Source organism: Petaurus breviceps, unplaced genomic scaffold (genome assembly GCF_028583685.1).
Source record: "Petaurus breviceps papuanus isolate PSGF00001 unplaced genomic scaffold, PetGlider_PUasm1.0 419, whole genome shotgun sequence".
NCBI lineage: Eukaryota > Metazoa > Chordata > Mammalia > Diprotodontia > Petauridae > Petaurus > Petaurus breviceps.
This window is the reverse complement of record NW_027186324.1, coordinates 1,191,735-1,200,922: the sequence shown is the minus strand read 5'-3', so window position 1 is coordinate 1,200,922 and position 9,188 is coordinate 1,191,735. Positions and strand designations below refer to the sequence as shown.

Genomic DNA, 9,188 nt, shown 5'->3' with positions numbered 1-9,188 from the left:
AGATATGAAGGCTGATACTATGACAAACTGGGAGAGCAAGGAATAGTTTACCTGTCAGATTTATGCATAAGGGTAGAATATTTTACTAAAGGAGAGATAGAGAATATGATGAAATGCAAAATATATGATTTTAGTTACATTAAATTGAAAAATTTTTGCAGAAACAAAGCCAACACAACCAAGATTGAGAAGGATACAGAAAAGAGGGAAATGTTTTTTATAGCCAGTGTCTCCAAAAAGCGCCTCATTTCTAAAGTATATAGAAAACTGAGTCAAATTTAGAAGAATTCAAGTCATTCCCCAGTTGATAAATGGCCAAAGGATATAAACAGGTGGTTTTCAGATGAAGAAATAAAGAAATTAAAGGTATCTATAGTCATATGAAAAAAATGCTCTAAACCACTATTCTTTAGAGAAATGCAAATCAAAATAACCCCGAGATACCACACTACACCTATCAGATTGGTTAATATGACAAAACAGGAACATTATTAATGCTGGAGAAGGTTTGGGAAATTGGAACACTAATGCATTGTTGGTAGAGTAGTGAGCAATTTAAAATGATGACAAAAGGGTTATAAAAATATCTATGCTCTTTGACCCAGAAATACCTCTTCTAGGTCTGTATCCCAAAGAGCTCATAAAAACAGGAAAAGAACCTACATGTACAAAAATATTTGCCACCATTCTTTTTGTGATGGCAAAAGATTGTAAATGTAGGGAATGTCTATCAATTGGGAAATGGCTGAACAACTTTTGGTATATGAATGTAATGGAATACTATTATTCTATAAGAAATGATGAGCAGGTGGACTTCAGAAAAGCCTGTAAAGACTTAGATGAACTGATGCTGAGTGAAAAGAACAGAACCTGGAGAACATGGCATGCAATTAACAGCCACATTGCATGATGACTGACTTTGATAGATTTAGCTGTTAGCAATACAAGAATCTTAGACATCTCCAAAAGTTTTCTGATGGAAAATGCTATCCACATCCAGAGAAAGAACTTTGGTGTCCAACTGCAGATGGAAGTATACTATTTGCTAATTTTTTTCTTTTGTTGTTTTGCTTTGTTTGTTCTTTCTTGTGATTTCTCCTGTTGATTCTAAGTCTTCCATATATCATTACTAGTGTGAAAAGATATTGATTATGACTGTACATGTAGAGCCTTTAAAAAATTGAATTAAACAAAGCAGGTGAAAAAATAGCATACTTCAATCTATTCAATCAATATCAGTTCTTTCTTTGAAGGTAGATGGTATTCTTCATCATTAATCCTTTGGGATTGTTTTATATAATTGTATTGTTGAGAATAGTTGTTATTCATTGCTCTTCATAGAATATTGCTATTGCCCTGTACAATGTTCTCCTGGCTCTGTCCACTTCACTGTACATCAGTTCATGTAAGTCTTTTGAGGTTTTTCTGAAATCATCCTGTTTGTCATTTCTTAAAGCACAATAATATTCCAAAACTATATTATACCACAACTTGTTTAGCTATTCTCCACCTGATGGATACCCCTTTGATTTTGAATTCTTAGCCACTACAAAAAAAGCTGTTATAAGTGTCTTTGGGATATAGATCAACTGGTGGTATTACTTGATTTAATGGTATTCAGCTTTATAGCCCTCTGGGCATAGTTCCAAATTGTTCTTCAGAATGGTTAGATCACTTCACAACTCCACCAACAATGCATTAGTGTTTCAGTTTCCCCACATTCCCTCCAACATCTAATATTTTTCTTTTTTGTCATATTAGACATTTTGATATATGTGAGGTGGTATCTCAGAGTTATTTTAACGTGTATTTCTCTCATTAATAATGATTCACAGCATTATTTTCATATGGCTATAGATAACTTAGATTTCTTTGTTTGAAAAGTGTCTGTTATATGCTTTGTCCATTTATCAGTTGGGGAATGACTTGAATTTTTAATAAATTTGGCTCAGTTATCTATATGTTTGAGAAGTAAGACCTTTATCAGAGATATTTTTTGCTAGTCTTTCCCAATTTTCTTCTTTGCTTATAATTTTGGTTGCATTGGTTTTTTGTGTGAAATTTTTTTTAATTCTATACAATCAAAATTATCTATTTTATGTTTTTCAATGCTTTCTATATGATTTTTGGTTCTACATTCTTCTCTTATCCATAATCTGACAGATAAACACTTCCATGCTCTCTTAATTTGCTTATGGAATCACACTTTATGTGTAAGGCTTTTCTCTTGGTTTTTTTCCTTTTTTTGGAGGGCATTTGGGGTTAAGTGACTTGCACAAGGTCACATGGCTAGTTTTTGTCTTAAGTGTCTGAGGCCGGATTTGAACTCAGGTCCTCCTGACACCACGGCTGGTGCTCTATTCACTGGGCCACCTAGCTGCCCCCAAGTCTTTTCACTTAATAACAACAGTCTAATGGAAAATACATATCAAAGTCATAGAAGCCAGGCAGACAGACAGATAGAAAATGATTGAGACCTTTAGAGTGCATCATCACTCCATTTCTGATATATTCTTTTTTTTTTCTTTGTTTTTTTTTAAATGCTTTATTAACTTCTGATTTACGTCATTCATTTCCACCAGATTTTGAGTTACAAATTTCTCCCCGTTTTTACCCCACCCATTCCCCCAAAACAGCAGTCCCACAAGATTTACCCACTTCCAATCTTCTCTCTCCCATATTTTCTCCCATACCCATTTCGACTTTTCCAGTGGATCTCTATGCCTCAGTGCCTGTATATCTTATTTCTTAATTACATGTAAGATGCTATTAATAATAGAATACATATATATACATATACATATATATATATATATTTGAATATTTGATTTTAAAACTTTCAATTCCAGATTCATTCCCTTCCCCCCCCACCACCACCCACCCCCACTGGGGAGACAAGCACTTCAGTATAGGTTGTACATGTGCGGCTAATGCAAAACAATAACATAGCAGATATATTGTAAAAGACTGACTATATTTCCCTCCCTCCTATCCTACCTCCCACTTGTTCTATTCTCTACTTTGATCCTGTCCCTTTTCAAAAGTGGGTGCTTCCAAATTCCCTCCCCCCAGCCTGCCCTCCCTTCCATCATCCGCCCTCTCATCCCCTTCCCCCCCCTATTTTCCTGAAGGGTGAGGTCCCCTATTTAGTGTGTATTTCCCTCCCTCCTCAAGCCAGATTCAATAGGAATAAGGTTAACCCATTCCCTTTTGCCTTCCTATTCTTGCCCTCCATTGTAACCATTTTCCCTTGCCTCTTCTGTATGAGATAGATTGCCACAATCTGTCGCTCCCCACCTCCTCTAATTATATTCCTCTCATCTCTTAATTTCACCTTTTAAGTATCATCCCTTCCTGTTAAATTGGTCCCATGCCCTCAATCTATGTATACCTGTAAACGTATATATACACATTCACATATGTATTCATATGCCCACATACCCTCATATAAAGACATATATATATATTCCTAATCCCTTCAACTACTGAGAAAAGTTTCATAAGTTACAATTATTGTTTTTCCATGTATGAATGTTAATAGTTCAACTTTGATAAATTCCTTATGATTTCTTTTCCCTGTTTACCTTCTCATGCTTCTCTTGCTTCTTGTATCTGAATGTCAAATTTTATATTCAACTCTGTTTTTTTTTTCAGCAAGAATGCTTGAAAATCCTGTATTCCACTAAATGACCATATTTTCCCCTGAAACATGATACTCAGTTTTGCTGGGTAGGTGACTCTTGGTTTTAATCCCAGCTCCCCTGACCTCTGGAATATCAAATTCCAAGCCCTTTGATCCCTCAGTGTAGAAGCTGCCAGATCCTGGGTTATCCTGATTGTGTTTCCACAATATTCAAATTGTTTCTTCCTGGCTGCTTGTAATATTCTCTCTTTAATCTGGGAATTCCGGAACCTGGCTATAATATTCCTAGGAGTTTTCTTTTTGGGATCTTTTACAGGAGGTGATCAGTGGATTCTTTCAACCTCTATTTTGCCCTCTTGTTCTAAAACATCAGGGCAGTTTTCTTTGAGAACTTCCTAGAGGATGCTTTCTAGGTTTTTACTTTGGTCATGGCTTTCAGGTAGTCCAATAATTTTTAAATTATCTCTCCTGGATCTATTTTCCAGGTCAGTGGTTTTTCCCATGAGATATTTCACATTGCCTTCTATTCTTTCATTTGTTTGTATTTGTTTAACAGTATCTTGATTTCTCATAAAGTCATTAGGTTCCATTTGCTCCAGTGTAATTCTGAAGCGATGATTCTCCTCAGTGAGCCTTTGAGATTCTTTTTCCATCTGGCAAATTCGACTTTTTAAGGCATTCTTCTCCTCATTGCCTTTTGGAGCCTCCTTTGCCATTTGTGTCAGTCTGTTTTTTAAGGTATTATTTTCTTCAATCAGAGTGTTGACTCTCACTTCATAATTTTCTTGGATTGTTCTCATTTCTCTTCCCAATTTTTCCTCCACTTCTCTTATTTGTTTCTTCTGGTCCTCTATGGCCTGTAACCAGCTTGTATTTTTCTTTGAAGCTTTTGGTGCAGGAGTTCTGACTTCACTGTTTTCCTCCTGTTCCATACCTTGCTCCTTCTTGTCCCCAAAATAGGAGTGTAATGTTGGAATCTTCTGTCCGCTTTGTTTCCTTTGCCTGCTCATTTTGCCACTCAATTATTTGACTTTTGGGCTTTTTGCCACAGTGGGACTCTGCCACCAGACAGGGGAGTTTTCGTCCCAAACGCTGGGGTTTTCTCAGCTGCCGGAGGTATTAGATGGGTGCCCTCTCTGAGCTCTCCACATGCTCTGGCAAGCTGGACACACACCCTGCGACCTCCACCCTAGACTGCAATCCAGATCCAAGCAGGTTAAAGCAAGAGCGATTGCCCCTCAGACTGGTGCTTGGTCCCCCTACACTCTGCAGGCCAGGAGCTGAAGCCGCCATGTGGCGCTGGCAGGCTGTGCTGGAGTCTCAGAGGTTTTTCACCCCGGGGGTAAAAGCCACGCACTCCCACTTACTGGATCCCAAAATCCAGAATGCACTGGCCTCTCACCTTGTCCTTCGCAGCTATGTATTGATAAATCTGGAAACGGCCACAGCTGCTGCTGATCTGGAGTTCCTCTGGCTGGCGGCTGGTCAGACCTGCCCTGTGGCTAAAGAGTGGGGCTGGGCTGGGCTCCCAGAGCGCTGGGCTTGCCAATTCCTGCCGGCCTGCCGGGCTGTCCTCAGCAGGAGGTTAGCTTCTCTGTGTCATTTTGTGGGAGGCTCTGCAGCTCCAAAGTTTGTTTAGAGTCCCCTTTTTACATGGATTGGGGAGGGTGGAAGCCGGAGCCGCTGGAAGGTCGTCCTTCTATTCCGCCATCTTGGCTCCGCCCCCTCTCTGATCTTTTCCAAATCCATCAGGAATGTTCTACTTCACTATCTTCCATTGCTCTGAGAAGCAAAGCATTAGCACTTCTCATTATGCTGCTTCCAGCATAAGCAGGGGAAGCAGGATACAGCAATGGGAGCAACCTTCCAGAACATCATACCCTTCTTCTTTCTTGCCTTAGGTAAGCTGAGACCTGGCAGCCCAGAAACTTAGTGGTATTTTAAATGCATGGCTTTCTTTCTTCTTTAGACTGACAATCCTCACTTCTGTGGATACCTGAGCTAGTTCTGGATCCCACAGGACTGGAGAAGGCCATTTGGACCTATTCAGTGGAAAAGTATCAAAAGATTTCATCAGCCTTGTGAACCTATAGCATTCAGCCTGATGCATAGGAAACTTTGCTTCTGAAATGTCTTGCCTGCACTCCAGGAAACTAACTTACTGGGAGCTTTCCTGGGCTTTTTAGGCCTATGTACACAGAGGTCTTCCTGGCTGGCCAGCTGTGCAGGCAGTACAAGGTGCTTGCATTTGAGGGAGGGCACCGTCTGGCCATGATAGCTGTCTCATGTTCTTCCCAGTGGCTGAGTTGCACATCCTATTCACAGAATTTACATGCAATGGGGGTACTCTAGGCACTCAGTATCATGAACTTCTAGCAGATACTTCTGTGTGCTTTGTAGTCAAAGACTTGACTGGACCTACTTGTGCCCATTCTCTTGATGTCTTATATTGCCAATGTGACATCCACAGCAGCTGCTTGGAATATGGAGGCATATTTTCAGGTTTGAATCACAGACTCTCTTCTTCAAAGACAAAACCAAGATATTTATTCATATACCAGACAGCCAAATCTACCATGGTAATAAAGCTATTACCAATGGAGAGCACCACTAACCCCAGGCCTTCCCTCTATCAGGCCTCCCCACAAACAACTTTCCTTAGGCAAAATGTCCCTCTCTTACCCATACTAGCTGCTCTCCCTCTCTCTGTCTCCTCTCTCTCTCAGTTCCATCTCACTCTCCCACTTCCTGTTCTACCCATTCCTGTTCTCTGCTCAGTTGAGTAAACTTCTCCCACACTGAGCTAAATGTGATTCAGTTGTGGGCTAGGTCAGAGCTCAAAACAGGTCATATGGGCCTATTAAGGGGCAGGGAAGATGTCCAAATACCCCTAATACTACATGGTCCTTCATCTCTTTCTTCAGAATGAACTCCTTGCATTCTGAAGAGATGGTTCAAAATTTCAAACAGTGAGCCTCATGGAAGAGAAAATAAACAAGACACCTTTTCCCCCACAGTTCTGCAGAGTTGGAGATCCTCTTCCATGGTCTTTTCCCTTACATTCACTTATACTTACAACTTTAGAGCCATACTCAGCTCCTCACTCTCTCTCATCTTACATATGAAATCAGGTACCAAGACTTATTGATTCTCCTTCTAGAACTTAGATCCCTCTGCTATTCTTTACTCACATGGACACCATTTCAGTTCAGGCCCTTATCACTTCTTATTTGGACTATTACAAGAGGATCTTTTAAAAATCACTTTTAATTATTCTATTCTGAACACAAAATATCAAAAGTGCATCTTATATACATCACAGAAGACCAAAATAAAAATGTAAGTGAAATCATGAATCTACATTTACCATTTCACAATTCTACATATTACTTTCAATAATATCTTATTTGTGATTCCTTCTGAAATCTCTTCTCTTCTATGCAGTCAAAAATGTTTGGATGACCTTTCTTTTTGACATCACTACTGCTAAAATCCTCTCCTCCCACTCTGCCATCTCTCTACCCCTCTCCAATTAACAGAGAGGAAAGAAGAGGAAAAATCTTGCAACAAGTAATCACAATCAAGCAAAATGAATCTGCATGGTGACTGTGTTTTTTCTGTTTTTAATGCATTTCTCTTTTATTCTTGTGTCTATCACATTTCTTTCAGAAGACAGATACCATTTTTTGCCATAAGTTAAATATTAGAATGCTGGATAAACTTTCTGCAAACATGGATCAATTGAACAGATTGCTTCAGTCTTTAAAGTAATTTTTTTTTTACAATACTGTTTTCCTTGAATAAACTGCTCTCCTGAATCTGCTCACTTTACTCTTCATTTGTTCATACTACCCAGGATTCTTTGACATAAATTTTTAGCATTTCTTAAAGTGTAATAATGTATTCATATACCATTATTTGTTTAGTCATTCCTCAGTTTTCATAAGTCAATCTAAGGTATCTCCTTACATTCCTTCCCCTCCCTCTTCCCATTCCCTCTGCTTTCTTTTCCTTTCCCTCTCTCACCTTACTCCCCACAAATTATCAGAAGTATGTTTTGTTTACAGACATTCCCTCTCAGGTATTATCCACCCTTTAAACCACCCTCCTCCATCCCCTTTTCTTTTGTATTGGGTTTGATGACTTTTATGCATAAAACATTTAGTGTGTGTTCGTCCTTCTTTTGTCCATCTCAGATGAAACGTATCCACTGCACAAATCCCCTGCCTATTTTTCATGTTTTTATACTCTTCTTATGCACTCAAATTTTGATAAATACCAAGTCCTTTTTCCATTCTTCACTAATGTATCTATTTTTCCTTTCCCTTATTCAAACCCTCAGAAGAGAACAAATATATTTCCAGGACATGTTTTCCTTATTAACTCTTTCAATAGTATTCAAAACATTAAGATTCTGAAGGAACCCTTATTTTCTTTCTTCCTCAAATGAGTATTAGCACTCTATCATCATACAACTCTGTCCAGTTGCTGAAATAAATTTACCTTTCTAGGTTTCTCTGGACTCTTGTATTTGTATTTCAAAGTTTCACTTCATCTATGTTATTTTCATCAGAAATTCTTGAAAATCTTCTATTCCATTAATTTTCTATTCTTTTTAAAGCAATTTTGCTGGATAATTTATTCTTTGTGTTAAGTTCACCTTGTTTCCTTTTTGGAATATTAAATTCCAAGATCTTCTCTAGAAGTTAACAGGTCTTGTGTAATCCTGACTATGATCCATTGGTATTTGAATGGTTTACTTTTGGATTCTTGAGATAATGTTTCTTTACTGTGGGAGATATCGGTTTTGACTATAATATTCATGGAATTTTTCCTTTTTTTTCAGGAAATGATCTGTGGAATTCTTTATACATTCAGTCTATATCTCTGGTCCTGATGGAACCGAACAGATTTCACATGCAATTTTATAAAATGTATTTTCCAGACTTGTTTAAAAGTCATATTTTTTTCAATGATCTCTAACAATTCTTGGGTTATGTCTTCTTGACACTTTTTCCAGGTGATTTTTTTAAATAGGTGATGTCTTCTATTTTTCAATCTTTTGATTTTCTTTCAATATTTCTTGCTATTTTTATAGCCATTGATTTCTCTAGTGTTAGGAAATACATTTCTTTGAAAAAGTTTAACACTATCTCTTCTGAAATATTTATTCTCTACAAGATATTCCCCAATTGATAAATAATCAAAGGATATGAAGAGGCAAATTTCAAAGGAGGAAATTAAAGCTATTTATATTTATATGAAAAAATGCTCTAAATCACTATTGATTAGAGAAATTCAAAATAAAACAACTCTTAGGTACCCCCTCATACCTATCAGATGGACTAACAGGACAAAACAGGAAAATGAAAAATGTTGGAGAAGATGTGGGAAAATTGGAACACTAATGCATTATTCGTGGAGTTGATCCAACCACTCCTGAGATCAGTTTGGAACTATGTAAGAAAGGCTATAAAACTATGCATACCCTTTGATCTAACAATGTCACTACTAGGTCTATATCCCAAAGAGATCTTTAAAAAGT

General features: G+C 37.8%; 1 pseudogene; it reads right to left on the bottom strand.

Moving 5' to 3' along the window:
- Positions 1-5,410: 5,410 nt before the first annotated feature.
- On the bottom strand, positions 5,411-6,688 carry LOC138171116 (XIAP-associated factor 1-like; annotated as a pseudogene).
- Between the last annotated feature and the right edge of the window lie 2,500 nt (positions 6,689-9,188).